Genomic DNA, 15,328 nt, shown 5'->3' on the forward strand with positions numbered 1-15,328 from the left:
ACAATTCAGAGCACTTAAGCACCGTGGTACGGCAGGTTTTGAACATCTTTTTCTTCTGAAGTATATTTGGACAAATCACCTGAGCAGAAGAAGAACAAATACAAGTTATATCTCAATGATTACCCAGGGCACCACTAGCTGCAGTCCCATTTAGGGCTGCTCCAAGGTACCCAAGAAGCTTAATCCCTGCTCTATTGCTGTCAGTAGTTGTCTTAATACTAGATTCAGGAGAACAGTTTTACAAGTGGTCCCTGCCTTTCGCTTCTGTGCTAGTAAAAGGGAAATACTACACAAAATAATTGAGCTTCCACCCTATTAGTATCCTGTTCTAGAACTGATCTTCTGCAGAAGGTCAAAAGCCCTCAGGATACAGCAACACAGGATTCTCCTGCATGCACATTGTTCAGGTTCCAATAAATGGAAAAGCCCAAGATCGGAGACCCTTATCTTCTCCTGACAGCTATGATAGCAGCACAGTAGTATATATAATTTATCATCCTAACCCAGAGCTGAAGAAAGAACCCTAATTCATACATAGGCACTATACCACATTCAAGCTCTTTGCAAGAAACTAGTATCAGCTTATTTTCAGTATGTCAATATTCAGCATTTCTATATTGAATGAAATAGCTAGATCTTTACTCACTGAAGTTTCTTCATAAATCATTCTTCATTTCTCTAGAATCAGCTAGTCAGTTGTTTTTCTCACTAATTCTTTCTAAATGAGAAACACGACCTGTGTTTCCCTCATCAAAAATTCTTACATCTTCTTTATTTAAGGAGAGCTCACACTCTTGTGGAGCATGGTACCCTTCTCCTCCACCATCACAAGGCCCCAGCTGGGTAAGCAGAGCCTTAAGTAGAGCACAGAGACCCTGCCTTCCCCCCATCCCCCTAAAACACATGCAGTATTGCTAGAGGCTGGGTTGGACTGGGTTGTCTTATAGGTAGTTTACTAACTAGCAGGTTTTACATGATTGCATTATTTGTAGATACTGTTACCTAAAGTCAGCTAGAACCCACATGCACAAGAGGGTGATGAGAATAACCATCTGATATGAGCAGAGAAGCCTCCTCCTAATCTCTTAAAAAATATTGAACAGAATATTGAATGAAGATTTATTAAAAAAAGGTGTGGGAGGTCATGAAGGAATTGATGTCGCACTTAATCTTAGATCTCCTAGTTCTGTTGAAACAGTGGAATGCTGTCCCTAAGTTGTTATATTTTTCTCTAGAAACTTAATCTTCTGGTTAGAATTGCTATCTCTTCTTACAGGAGTCACTAATTCCCAATGTTTTGGGCATCTGCTGGTCTTGGGACTGGCTGGGGGGAGGGAGGAGGATCAGTTGGTACAAAACCAGACTCATTCCTACCTGAAACTGGCTTTTGCTGCAGGGTCTGTGCTTGCAATTAGTAGGAGTTCAGTTCGATGACAGAGCTGTTCCTTGTGCTTCCTTTTCATTCAGTACAGTGAGTATCAGAACAACGATGTAGTGGTGACGAGCAGCAGTCAGACAGAGCTGCCATCAGTGAAGAGCCAGAGACTACTGGGCTCTCTTTATATGCAATCTATGTTCTGCCACACTGTGAGACATTTGCAGATCATTCATGCAGGGCTTCTATGTACTACCTGCAGTAAGCAGGCTTTGGCATATATGCCTGTCTGTACAGCTGTTCTCACCATTATTCAGGGAACTGCACCTCTAGCTGACTCAGTTAAACATCAAGTGTCCTGTTTTGCTAGCTACTCAAGCCTGTTGGCCAGACCGGAGTGGCATTCTCAGCTCCTCAGCTGTTACCTTTTTTGCCCAAGAACTGTGTAAGTCACTTCACTTACTTTCATTTCCAGTCAGATAGGGTTGAGCCTCCACTGTTGGAGACAGGATTTACCCTACGGAGGCCTCTTATCACCGTCCGTGCTCTCTCTCCTCCCTGCAACAGCACACAGCTGACATCAGGTGAAACTAGTTATGCCAGAAGTAGTAGGACAGCACCAGCTGCCAGAGCAGTTGAGGTTTGTAAATACCTGGCATTTTCGAGGTCTTTTTAACATGGCGCTAGAGAAGGTCTCTAGGAAGAGGAAGAAGTGACAAGTGTCAATTAAGGCTGCTGAGTGCACACAGTCACTTATGAATATATGGAAAGACTTTTCTATCTGGTTTCCTTTACCTTGGGGATGTTCCAGATGTTATCCTGTGCACCCAGATTTTGTGATGGTTGTATTATAGACCATCTCCATAAGCCAGGTCAGTTACAGTGTTGATTTCTGTTTTTCAGTCCTGCATCTGTGCAGGACTTCACCACACGAGTTCATAGGGACATCTTGCTCTGGAATCCTGAGCTGGGGCCTGAGTCTTTTCGTAAACTTCAAATTTGATCCTCACTATTTCATTAAACATCTTTTTGTTCCAAATGAGTCTCTTACTCCCACTGGTATTATCTCATCTGTTCCTTTTTTCCCTAACCACTTAAGATGGGTCATCTGAAGATCACCTTTGCTTCAGACTAAGTAGTATGTCTTCTGTTTGCAAACCTTTCCAACTTGTGTAAAAAGCTGCAGGAAAACAGGCTCTGGACACTGTACAAGCTGGCACACAGCCTTCTATCCATATGCTTGTGAATAATCTGAGCAAGAAGACAAATCAATACTAATTAATGGTCCCCCGGAAAGTAAACAGTTTGTTCACAGTGGGTAATGGAGCAAGGAATCCTGTAGGCTATTTTTGCCTTTACTTTATCGCACCATATAAACAAGGGTTGATACATGTAGCCTGGAACATAAGACCAGTTGCTTATTAAGGTCACGACATGGGTTGAGATAAAAGGAGCCTACAGATGTGGAAGAAGAGCTGGAAGGCGGGGGGGGTTGCTTCCATTGATGACGCAGGTAAGAATGACCATTTTAGCTGCCTGATTGCTAATATACAGCAGTTCCTGAGGACTGGAACACACAGAAAAATACTTAAGAGCTGAAAGTATTCAGCTCTCATAGAGTAACCAGATCTAGCTCCCATTTCCAGGAGCTAGATACTAGCAGGAGGGATACTATTTTCGTATTTGGTCTTTCAGTCTAGCAGACAGAGCTAGGGCAAGATCTGATGGCCGGCTATTGCGTGTGGATGTATTCATACTCACAAGGCAGTAGATGTTTTCAACAGTGAGGGTTGTTAGCTACTGGAATAGTTTCATAATAGCAGCTATGGATTTTTTATCACTTGTAATTCTCAAATCAAAGATATATATCTACCTAAACTAGATATTCTTTTTCAAATTAGAATAAACAGGGAGATCTTGTGGTTTATCTTACATTACTAAAGCCTCTACTAATTGTGATGTTCTCTTCTGACCCCACTGAACCTATGTTTTGGGGATTTTTTTGAATGAATCACTTCATATTTTCTTGCTAGAACATGAGTTCATGAGCACATCAAAATATGACAGAAAATTTGAAATAAGATAAAGCAAATACTGAAAAATGGCAGATGCTGGCTAGTGAAGGTTGTCTCACAAGCTGTGGTAGAAAGTTCTGATTTCTTATGCCTATGCTGAAGGGTTTACAAAAGTGCCAAATCAATTGATATTGCATTAACTTCCTGTGAAACTCAAAGGGAAATTTCAGTGTCTGGCCAGAGGTAGGAAAAGGTTTTCTTAAATGTATCAGGCCTTTTAACCACAGATAGTCACTTAGCAATTTCAGCTTTTGGGAAATGAATTGGTATCATTAGAGGAGGTAAGTTCTTCTTTTATTGCAGTCCCTTCCAGCAAGGTTTGTTCTCACAGAACATGAACATGTTTGCTTAATTGCTATGTAAAGGTACTTGATGTTAGAAAAAGGACCAGTGTACACTGGCTCAAATGTGTGTTTGAGTGTTTTGCTGAATGAATTTCACTCATAAGCCTATATATAACATTGGCTTACATTCTGTTCATGAGTTCCTATAACCTCTAATCCCGGAGTTTCTGTGTGTTCTCCATCTCCTATTTGTGCAGTTAATCACTCCTGCCAAATTAACATCTTTCTACTTGGTCCTACAACATTTCATTCAGTTTTTTTCACTGAATTTTTCCAATGTGTCTAGCTCGTTTGAGTTTTCTAGTTGTGCCCTTAACATCCTTGCACCTCCTCCTAGCTTAGTGTTGTCTGGGGTATACTGCTTTAACAGTAAAACTCTCTGTTGCACCCTGCAGGTCACTAATAAAAGCATTTGGAATAGAGTCAGCTCCATGACAGTTGCCTGGGCAGCCCATTAGTTATATTCTTTTATTTTGACTGTGAACCGCTGATAACAGCTACATTTTGCTTAGTTCAGCATGTTTATTCAGCCATTTTGGCCAGTGCCATATCAGAGTCTCCTTTAGAGAGACTCTGCCTTCTTTCTCTGCCTTCTTAATGAGAGGCTCATTACAGAAGGTATCAAAGTCCATTCCGCAATTCGTAGATGACATTTATTGTTTTGTCTCTACCTAGACTTGCTACTTGTTTATAGAAAGAAATCAGTTTGCTCTGAGAGGATTTGCAATTGACAAATCCTTTTTGACTCTTCCTGATGTCCTGATGTTCTGACTTTACTTCTGCCATTTTTTTGCAGTTTCCTGGGATAAAATCCATCACACCCAGGCAGTGTGAAAACATCTAAGTATGCTGATGTCTCCTGTATTTCTATGAAGAGATCCTATCACTCTATTGCTGATACTATTAAAATTAGCCTTTGCTTGCACTTGATCTTTTCTCTCACAAAAGCAAAATAAGACACTGAACCTTTGGCTTTCTTGGCATTTTCTGCTCATGATTTCCCTTTTTCATTTGCTACTGGGTCAATACTTTGCTTAGCTTCTTTCTCTCTCTCTCTCTCTCTCTTTCTCTATTAATGTATATTTAGAATTGTTTCTTGCTACTCCTGAAATTTCTTGTCAGTTCTCATTCTTTGCCTTTTTAATTTTTTTTTCCCTGTATACTTAGAATAGTCTTTGATATTCGTCTCAGTGGTCTGATCTAGTCTCTATTTACTATAGGCTTCTTTTCTGTAGCTAAGGTGAATGAAGAGCTTGTGACTTTTCCCACATTTCCAAACCTTCTTCCACCTCTCTGGCTGGCTCACCAAATTGTTCTTTTAATCCTGCTGAGAAGGTGTTAACATCACTGCCTTGTTCCACAAATAGAAATTAAGCCTGATTCAGAGTTCTGCCCTGCTACCCTCCATTCACTTGCCTACTAAAAATCTTTTTCCTTCTTTACTGCATCTTCCATAAAAAGTTTAAAAAGTAAAATATTTGAATCAAAGCTCTTTATAAGTTTTTCACAGTAATTATTCCTTGTTTTTTTCCTTTCTGTTAAAAGGAATTTTTGGAAAGAAACCTCCATTTGACCAACACTATAGAGAAAAGGAAAGGAACAGCGACAACAAAAATCCTTCAGAAATATGAAATACGGAGAAGTTTTATTGTTTCTTTTGTGTATGATCCGATCCTGCCTGCTTTAGTAAATAAACACAACATAACAGGGGACGGGAAAGAACAGCCCAGTTGCCTTTCTGTCTTTGGTGCTGGCTTTTACTTGTAACCTTGCTGTGGGAGAAATACAAGCACAGCAAGCGGTTTGATCAGTCACTCCGTGATCTGGCAAATATGTACAAACACCAGCTGTCTCAAGTGCTGCTTGTAGCTGCCTTTCTGGCCTTGGTCTCACAGCAGTGTTGTGAAAGAAGCTGTCTTGGTGAAATCATGTTCCTCTAAAAGAGAAGGTGAAAAAGAGAAAGAAATAGGATATAGCAACGGAAAGGACACATGGGAAAAGAGAGGAAGAAATTCCATTCCTTACACTTTCTACTCAGGCTCAGGATGTCATGAGAGGACACAACTCCTTTGACCCAGTCTACTGAGTAGTGAGATGGTAGATACGAGGCTCTACCCATCATGTACTTCCCCAGCCCTCTTAGTTGAGGGCACTGAGGTGGGGCACTTGGAAGTCTCTTACCCCTGTAAGGCAGGACATTCCACTTTTTTTCTTCAGATTATGTTTGACCCATCAACTTCACTCCAGTTTCTTTATCCCATTCTTAGTTTACTGTCATATAGGTTTAAAGTACTTCCTCCCATCTCCCTGAGAGGTACCAGGAAACCTTCCAGTGGGGCCTAGTTCAGCCTTTCTTTCCCTTTTTTTTTGTGTCTTAAATTTTCCATTATCTGTATTTGCGACTACATCTGAATCATCCCCACCTCTTTTAACCCTTAGCCTTCTCCTGGGGCAGGTCTATGGCTCTTCCAGTTGCACCAGGGCTCTAAGTACCTTGCTGGAAGGTTGTCCATCCTGGGAGCCCTCACTGTGGAGGTCGCCTGTGGGCCAGAATAGACACTGACTTCAAGAAGCTTGAAGAGCCCTAGGATGTCCAGGGAGCTGAGCTATGTTTCATTTCGGAAAAGAAATGTGATCTAAAGTTACCAGGTTTTCCCAATTAGTTTTTCTTCAGGGTTTTCCCTTTTGCAGTGAGGTTTTGCAAAGCTTGCTTTGCCTTCTGATTCCAAACAAATCCTTTTCACATAAACAGAGAGAGGGAAATACAGAAGCTGCATGGCCTGACTAGCCCTGAGCTGAACATGGGTGGCTCCTGGGGCAGCAGAGGGGCAGCCCGGGCAGGTCCATGAGAAGGAAGTGCAGGCTGGCAGGGAAACACCTGCAGTGGTACGGGAAGGTCAGTCCGTGCTAACATTAATATAGTGTGGCAGTAAATGGTTCCTAGAGAGATAATTTACTTTTTCAAGTAAGACATGGTTGAATTTTTCTTTCTCTACATCCTAAAACACAAAACAGATGAATGAGCAATGTGCCCATTCCATTTTAAGGGATTATAAACAGATGCAGGCAGGTCCTTCCACATGCAGCAGCTTGCATGTCTGTAGTATTAGTCATGATAACATAGTTTAAACTAATGCTAAACTGACATTGACCGAAAAATCTTCATTCCCTCTGGCGGGTTTGTCTGGGTTAGCCCAAGAATAAGGGCAATGAGAAGGTGGGGCACAAGCGTATTAACAAGTATGGACTTAAAAATTCAATGTTACTCCAATTCTGGGACGTTTGTTTGTAGTGAGACTCCTTTATGTTTTTAGGCAGTTGAACTGGGCTGGATATTCAAATGTTTGAGCCTAGTAATTATATAATTAAAGCTGTCTTGAAATGCACTATTTTGCAATAACACTTTGAGAAGAGCTTTTCTCCTCCTAGTTTTAAAATGAGCCAGTGGGTTTATTAACCATAGTACCTTTTTGCAGTTCGGGTATCATAGATAGAAGGTATCTCCTAAAAACACGCTGAACTACAGCTGCCGGCTATGCTGTCATGTAAAACACACCTTTGCTTCTGTCACTGCGGTGCTAAACGGCACCTTGCTGCCTCATAGACAGGCACGTAGCATTTGTCAAGCAGTGGGTGCTCCTCCACCGCCACCTTCTGGTCGTGTCTAGTGGGATCTCATTTAAACTCGATTACCGAGTGAGTTTAGCCTGACATTAGCAAGGTGGTAATGGAAGCATTAAATGAACCTGGAAATCTAATAAAGTGGAAGATTGAACTGTTCCTTAATTTCTGCCAGCAATAAACACACCTGAATGTCCCCTGTTGACCAGACCTCAAAATGTGATTATCAATTTTGTATACCCAAAACAGACCCTTTTCCCCCTAATAAAAATTAGCCATTTTAGCATTTTATTTTTAACCATTTTAGAAAATACCTGTGGGGAGGGAAAAGTGTATAGAGCTGTGGTGTTTTTAGCACTCTGAGGCTTTAGTTAAAAACTAAAGTTTGAGAACTAGAGATCACGAGCTAATTATGGACAAGACATTTTCAGTTACCTAGAGCTCATGTCTGTCTGAGTTGTTACAGCCAAACTTACAAACTATGATGTTAATTTGAAATGGAAGGAAAGGCTTAGGTCCATCAGTGGCTGGCTTTGTTTCACATTTAAGTAGATTGGGAAGTGTTACACCAGAGCAAATGACCTACTGTTAAAATCCTGATGCATTTTCTAGTTTCCAAAATCTAGGACTGTGCCTATATTTTAGGGCATCTTTCTTCTCAGATACAATAATGTAGATCTGAAACTATTCCCCATGAAATGTATCAGCATGCCACCATTTGGCTGGATGTTAAGTAAGTGCTGCACTGTGTCGTGTTCTGCACCAAGTGCTTCTGTTGTGGAGGGCTGGGACGGTCTTCAGAAAACTGTTGTCTATTTTGTAGTCTGCAGGCTGAGTGAGGCAGCTGACAGCAGGATTTGTACAGCCATCTAGCCAGACATCTGCTGGCTAGGGCAGGGCATGCTCTGACCTTTAGAAATCCTTGATACTCACCCTTCTCTAGAGCTTCCTTTGCTTATTATATGGCCAAGGGATTGTTTGCAGTCTTCCATTTTCCTGATGGAGCCATACAGCAAGGCTTTCTGCACGTGAAAGAGCTACTTTACAGCCATAATGTAACCAAACGTCCATAACTCCAGAGTCTACTGTCATCAGTAGCAATACTCAATTCATTAAATGCTTGAAATACTTAGACATTTCTTGTGATGACAGAATGACAGTCAATCAGAGTAATAGCACGCTTGAAATGCCTGCAAATGTTAATCTTATCACAAAATGGACAGTTTCCCTATGGGTTCAAATGCATCAACCAGCTTTGTCAACAGCAGAAGCTGTATATGTGGGAGAGCATCTAACCAGGCTTTAGACCTGCCTTGAGCCTGTCAGCACAGAGAGTGGGCTTCCGGGGAGAAATGTTTTGCTCTAATATAGTATATATTTCTCGCTACAGTGATATTCACCCCTGTGGTAACTCTGAAATCAGTGGGACTACTCCTGGACCACAGTTAGAGTGCTTCTAGTCAGTATCCACCAAGGATGTAACTCTTGTTCATCGTATCCCAGCTTTACTGTCATCCGAAACTATGAGATGGGCCCACAACTTTGATGTGCCTTGTGGGAGCAGCCCTTGTATCTGCTTGGCACACTTAGGCTTGTTTGTGCTAGAGACACAAACATACCAGGACATGGGCTGAAGCTCTGCTCTGTGGTTGTCCAGACTGCTCACAGGCCCCCCCACTAAGGTTTTGGCCCCTGTCCAAGTAACATTTTCCAAGACTGTGCCTACGCAGGGGGATGGCATACCAGGGGGTGTTCCTGGTAGGAAATACAGAGGAAGTCACCCTCTTTTACAAGAGGAGAGAGTTTAGTCTTGGAGAAACAAACCGTGCCATGCCACTAGCTTTCAAAATCACAGAATGGGTCCTGGCAATTGCATTTGCTAGTCTCGATGCAGTTCTAGCCATTGTGGCTGTATAAACAGGCAAGAAAATTGGCTGAATCTTTGCTCTTGGGTGCTGGCAAGCCAGATGCTTTTAAGTTAGGGTTTCTGTATTGGTGAGTTTCCTACAGGGTCAAGGACATACATAACAGCATCTAGGCAAGAACATGTCTCATCAGAGTGAGTGAAGCACTCTTCACCTGTTTCAGTTACTCATCAAGGGCTTGGTGCCTTAATAGGAAAAGGATGGAGTTTTGGTCATGCCTTCTCCCTAGGAAAGTAAACCACTGTTGCGTATGAACATTGCATATTCTTGTGCTGTGCTCGCACGACCCACCTTCATTTACACACAGATTTAATTGTGCTCTTGTTCTTTTGCAGAGCTCTGTCTGTGTACCTGTTGGGAGCTAGTCTGAGCAATCAGTCTGTCTCTGTAAGCCTGTTGCAGACAAAATTCCTCCAGCAGTGCTGGAGTAAGTGCACTCAGCAGTGAAAACAAGTGTGTTATTCCCCCAGTGCCAGTTGCCAACCATTATGAAAAAGGGACTAAGACTTGGGCCCTATAACTTAGCTGGCATCTCCACATCTCTGTGGGGCTGTTGTACACCATGAAGTATGGCAACCAGTACCACTGCTTCTTGAAGAGCTTCCTGGGGATAGCAGAAAGGGCCTGGCTTACTCAGTCTCTTCTCCAAACCTCCTTCCACTGGAACTAGACCTGAGGTCTGAAGTCCACCTTCCAGTTTAGAAAGCATTGCTTTTTCTTTGGCTGGGAAACCACTGTGAATATATGACTGTGAATAGAGTCTGTGTTTTAGATAGAGCTAGGTTTATTTCATAAACTCAGAAATTAAAACAGACAGGCTTTCTTGATTCTGACCATATTTTATTGTTACCAGTATACTGTGTACTTCAATAATTAAATGGTGGATTAGTGTATTTTGTGCCTAAATCTCTCTCCTTCACGTTTGGACCCTGAATTTAAAATGACCAACCAAGAAATGCCTGAAGTATAAATCCTGTGTCCACCAGGTGTCAGTGGAAGCTACAGAATGGAGTAGCTCAACCAAAGCCAGGCTTTGTTAACCTTTTACTGTCACAGTAAGTGAACTCAGCCTCAGAGAGTAAAGGAGAGAGTACACTCTCCCTGGCCAGGATGGTGAGTGAATGCTCCATTCTAGGAAGAAGTTATTTTGAGCCAAATTACTTAACTTTTTCTTGTTTTCCCCCTTGCTTGAAGCAGAACTCCAGAATTTGTCAAGGGGAATGTTGTGACTGTCAGAAGTGGATAGTGACTCAACAGGCCTTAAATCACTTATTGAGGGGATAGTGGACACATTCGACATTTAAATTAATTTTCCCCCATATTTTTACAGGCAGTTACAGGTCTGTCACTCACGCTTTCCTGAGTAGCGCCTTTCGCTTACAAACACACCAAAAGGGCAGAGATAAATTCTCTCAGAAACTTGAATCCTGGCATTTCCCGAAATTTGAGTGCTTGAACTGTAACTGGCAGAAGCTATAAAACATGCTGGTATGACATCCACCTAGGTATTGTCCCAAATCTCACAGGTGTAGGATTATCACTTCCTACAGTTTCAGCCTGCCACACTGGCTTTTTTCCCACAAACTGGTTGCGGCTGTTACTGCTCTGAACCGTGAGCAGTAACGTTACTTGTCGCAGGCAACATCACACCTTTCTCCCTGTGGGCCTCCTAATTCCTGGTGGCTGCCTGTAATGTTGGATGGTCCCAGAGGCAACATTCCCTGAACAAACAGGGAGCTGGGGTCAAGGCGCATAAAATCTGGACCTGCAGTTTGCTGCACAAGCCAATGCTGGTGCCAATGAACAGCATGAATACAGGGGTGCCTGGGTGGCCTCTACCTGTAAAACTACTACAAACACCACCACACAAATACGTGCTTTGAAAGAGGACTAAGAGTTTGCCGAATGAAGATGGATGAAGGTCAGATATATTCTCTGCTCTGACTCTCCGGAGCACTAACGAGGACCTAAGAAAATCATAATTACCAAGGTAGTTAGTTATGCTGCCACATCCAGACAGCTTAGTGGAGGACTGGGGAAAAGGAGAGGCTTACATATCTGCTCAAAAAAGCACAAAGGCCTTTCCATTTTTTTTTCAGTGGCTCTCCAAGAAAACGATGAAACTTTCTGTGAGGCTGGAAATTGCTGTTTGTGCACTGCCTCCCACCACACACACTCACAGTACAGAATACTGTTAGCTGACTTTCAGTGGCAGACATAGACCACACAATCTGAGGCAGACAAAGTACAGAGCTGGAACTTCATGACTTTGGTAGAGCTGGAGGTAGAATTTCTAAAAAGCTGTGGCTTAGCTTCTTGGAGTTATTGAAATATCCAGCTCTGAGACACCAGATTAAATTTCTACTTGATTCCAGTAGGGGTTAGATATCTCAATACTTTTTGAAGAATGGTGCCTGGATTCCATAGCACTGCTGAGCACTTTTGAAACTGTGGCTCACTGGGCCCAACAAGTGAAAGTTACTAGACAGTATTAGTTGACTTACTTAGAGTTGTAGCTCAAATACCCTTTTGAGAATTAGGCTATTAAATTCTGATCTGGGGAAATAACAGATGAAGAAATACCATTTTCACCTTGCAAAGGAAGAAAAAAAAGAGCTTCATATTATTTTATTTTCCATACTGAATCCCTTCCACGTGTTTTGAAAGCAGTCATTAAGAGCTACCTCACTCGTGCAGAGCTACCCTCACCTGGGGAGACAGGTTCAGAAATCAGTAATATCAATAGTTGGACAATTCAAATAACAAGGTACTGCTCAACATACATAAGTGTGGCAATTTAAAGCCACTAATGTGCTATATTCCTCTGGAAGATTTTGTTAAGGAAGTTTCTACCCCATATCACTTGGAGATCATGTCTAAATGCCACTTCAAAAGAACATTTTTACTACTTTGTTGAATACTAACAAGGAGTGAACCCACCTGTCTCATGTGAATAAAACATTTTGTGTGATGTTTTATTAACAAGTTCATCAACACACATTCGCAAAGCTTTTCATCATCCTTTATCAATTAATCCATTTACCTATTCAGAAAAGCAAATTTATTAAAACTTGTGTCCATTATTGAATAATGACATTAAAAGTCTTTAAAGACACTTGGGCTAATATATAAAATCAATTTCTATTAACATCATGTATTGCAGAAAAAAATTACTTAATCTTAATATCCATTATCTGAATTTACAGTTCTCTGGCAAGAAAAATCTCGCTTCATTTATTCCTAGATCTATAATTAAAAGCTCTGTCATTACGCTATACCTCTAAAAATTCCCAGCAACTTCCTTCATTTCTATTTTATTTCATTCATTATGTTGTGTCAGAATTCGCAGTAAAAAGTTACAGATGATGCTTGATGTATCCTGGAAATATTTTTCTCGACATAAAGGCAATGAGTTTACAAAATCTATCTTTAAGCAAAGATTCAACAAAGTATATTAGGAAATAATTGAGAGGCTAACTACAGTAAGAACCATTCTTACTGTCATGCAGGAAATTACTGAAACCTATAGGCTTCCGTCATATTTCACCAGTTTACAAAAAAACTGAAAGTCATCTGTTGTTTTTTTTTTTTTTTTTGCATTTAATGTCATTCCTGTGAAAAATTCTAGTTTTTGTTAAAAATTCCAGTGAGTCCCTCCCAGGGTGACAAGGATTTGCTGCAAACTTCCATCTGGTGATGTAAAGGATAGGTTTTGCTGACTAGATGAGCTATTAGTTGTGCCAGGGCCTGAGAGTTATTCTTTGGGGCTCTGGTAACAGTAAGTGGCCAAAAGTTTATAGGTTACAAGTAGGATCATATCAATAATTGACAGAGAACTTCATTTGGGTGACAAACGCAGGGAGAGCAGCTGTGCCTCTGGTAAGTGATACTAGGTCAGCAAAGGGCTGTTCCTTTCTTCAGGAGGGGTTTACATCTGTGAACTGCGTTGCCAGGGTGCTGGGGCCCCAGCTAAGGTGTCCGGACACCTCCAAGGTGCCGGCACACTATGGAGCCTTAGAAGCTGAAATGCTCTTAAGCATTTCATATACCATAGCTTTGCAGACACTTAAGTGGGGTAGCAATTCTGTAACAGCAGTTGCGTGAGCTCTTCATTAAAGGCAACATCACGCATTTGAGGAAAGCTTTTCCCAACACTATACTTACAAATCTTTCCTAACCTCCGTGGGGTGGGGAAGAACATGACTCACCTAGGGAGGAACTTTGCAGGTGTGCTGTGCATGCAGCTAACATGGACACCACAGCTGTCAACATTAAACAATTATGTTATACAAGACAGCAGAGGTAGCTACCAGGCTGGAACTGCTTACCAAAATCTGTGTGTGGCCAAGAGCAGCAAAGCACATGCTTCAGGGAGAAAAGGCCAAGAGAAACTCTGGAAGACAGTTCAGAGGTGGGAGGTGAGGTATACCCTCAAAAGTCCCACATTCCCGTGCAGCCTGGGACTGGGTGGGCAGCTGGGTCTGAGATCTGAGACCCAGCAGAACCTACTTCGTCCTCCAGTCAGGCAGTCAGATCAACTGGCGGCCGCTCTATTGGCCATCTGGCACAGCCATGGCCTGGAAATCACACCAGAACTGCTCACAGCCGAAAGATGCAAGCTGGTATCCCAGTGGTGAATAGAAAAATTAAATACAATAAAAAGCCTAAGTACAGGACACAGTTTATTATGAAGCTGTACCAATCTTGGATTATGAATGTCACATCACAAAGTGATCTGCTCTAATTTTCTAGCTTTATGCTAGAAAAATTGTGCTTTCATCTACCTTGGTGAGGTAATCATATCACACTGTGAGAAAAAAATCTAGCAAGGCACCGTGTGTATCCACATGTTTAAGAAAATTGTTTTTTTTAAAACATGTGACTTTGATTATCTGCAGGTACTTGATGTGCCTATGATTTCCATCAGCATTTTGTTCATGGCCTACCAATTTATTGATTTATAAGCCCTTTAGAGTGGAATGATTAGTGCTAGCATTTTATTCTCCGTGGGGGTAAAATGGTATTTCATTATTAGCATGTTAGAAGCTATTTCAAACTGACAGTTTATTTCGAACCCAGGTAAAAGAAGTAATGTTTATATTTGGAAGCGGAAGATTGACAAAGAACTTGTTCTAAAACATAATTACAATAAAGGCAAATGCAGAAAAAGATAGAAAATCCAGTTAGAGTTTCTCTAGGCTCCTCCGCCATCAGTAACTAACTCTTGCCCTTTTCTCTACCTGTTATAATGAGACAATAGCAGTGGTCCCTATATGCATTTATAGTAGATGCAAGATAAAGATTTTTTACGCACTAAGGCAACTCAGCACACAGCTATGAGTAAGGATATAAGACAAATACTTGTTCTACAACAGCCTATCCTAGCTAGAACAGTAATAGAGAGTTGTAGCATTACAACAACTCTCTATACTAGAAAAAATGGTGAGAGAGTTAGTGCCAATGATGCAAAACCGACGTTCCAGCCAGAGTTTACAGTCAACAGCCCCTTCACGTTTTGATCGATTTAGAAGTCAGGGCCGTTTTCATGAGCGTAGTGGGGTGTCCGTCTGCTCCAGCAGCTCTGAGGGCTGCGGGCCTCGCTGCACCCAGGCTGGTACTCCGTCCCTGCTCTGCTCACTTTGTACATGCTTGAGGCAGTTTGTGAGTGTGCAGAGCTCAACTCGGTATTTTGCAGGAGCCAGGCTGACTTACTGTGTGCATGCTGGGAGTGTTACTATAAGTTCTTCCCGCTTCTCCTGATTAAACATTTATCCTGTATTACAAAGATGTCTTTTGTTGCCAGTATCAATTCTTCCATACTGTTGAGGGACTTGAGATTATTTTAGAGTGAGTTGCTGGACTTTTAAAATAGATCATAGTAGGACTTTTTCCCTAAGGATTTTGATTTTAGTGACTGATCCTCCAGTACTGAGATCTAAAAGAACTTTCTCATTTATCTAAGTAGGAGCAGAGTCCAGGGCTTTGGTG

Source organism: Struthio camelus, chromosome 7, assembly GCF_040807025.1.
Source record: "Struthio camelus isolate bStrCam1 chromosome 7, bStrCam1.hap1, whole genome shotgun sequence".
NCBI classification, from domain to species: Eukaryota; Metazoa; Chordata; class Aves; order Struthioniformes; family Struthionidae; genus Struthio; species Struthio camelus.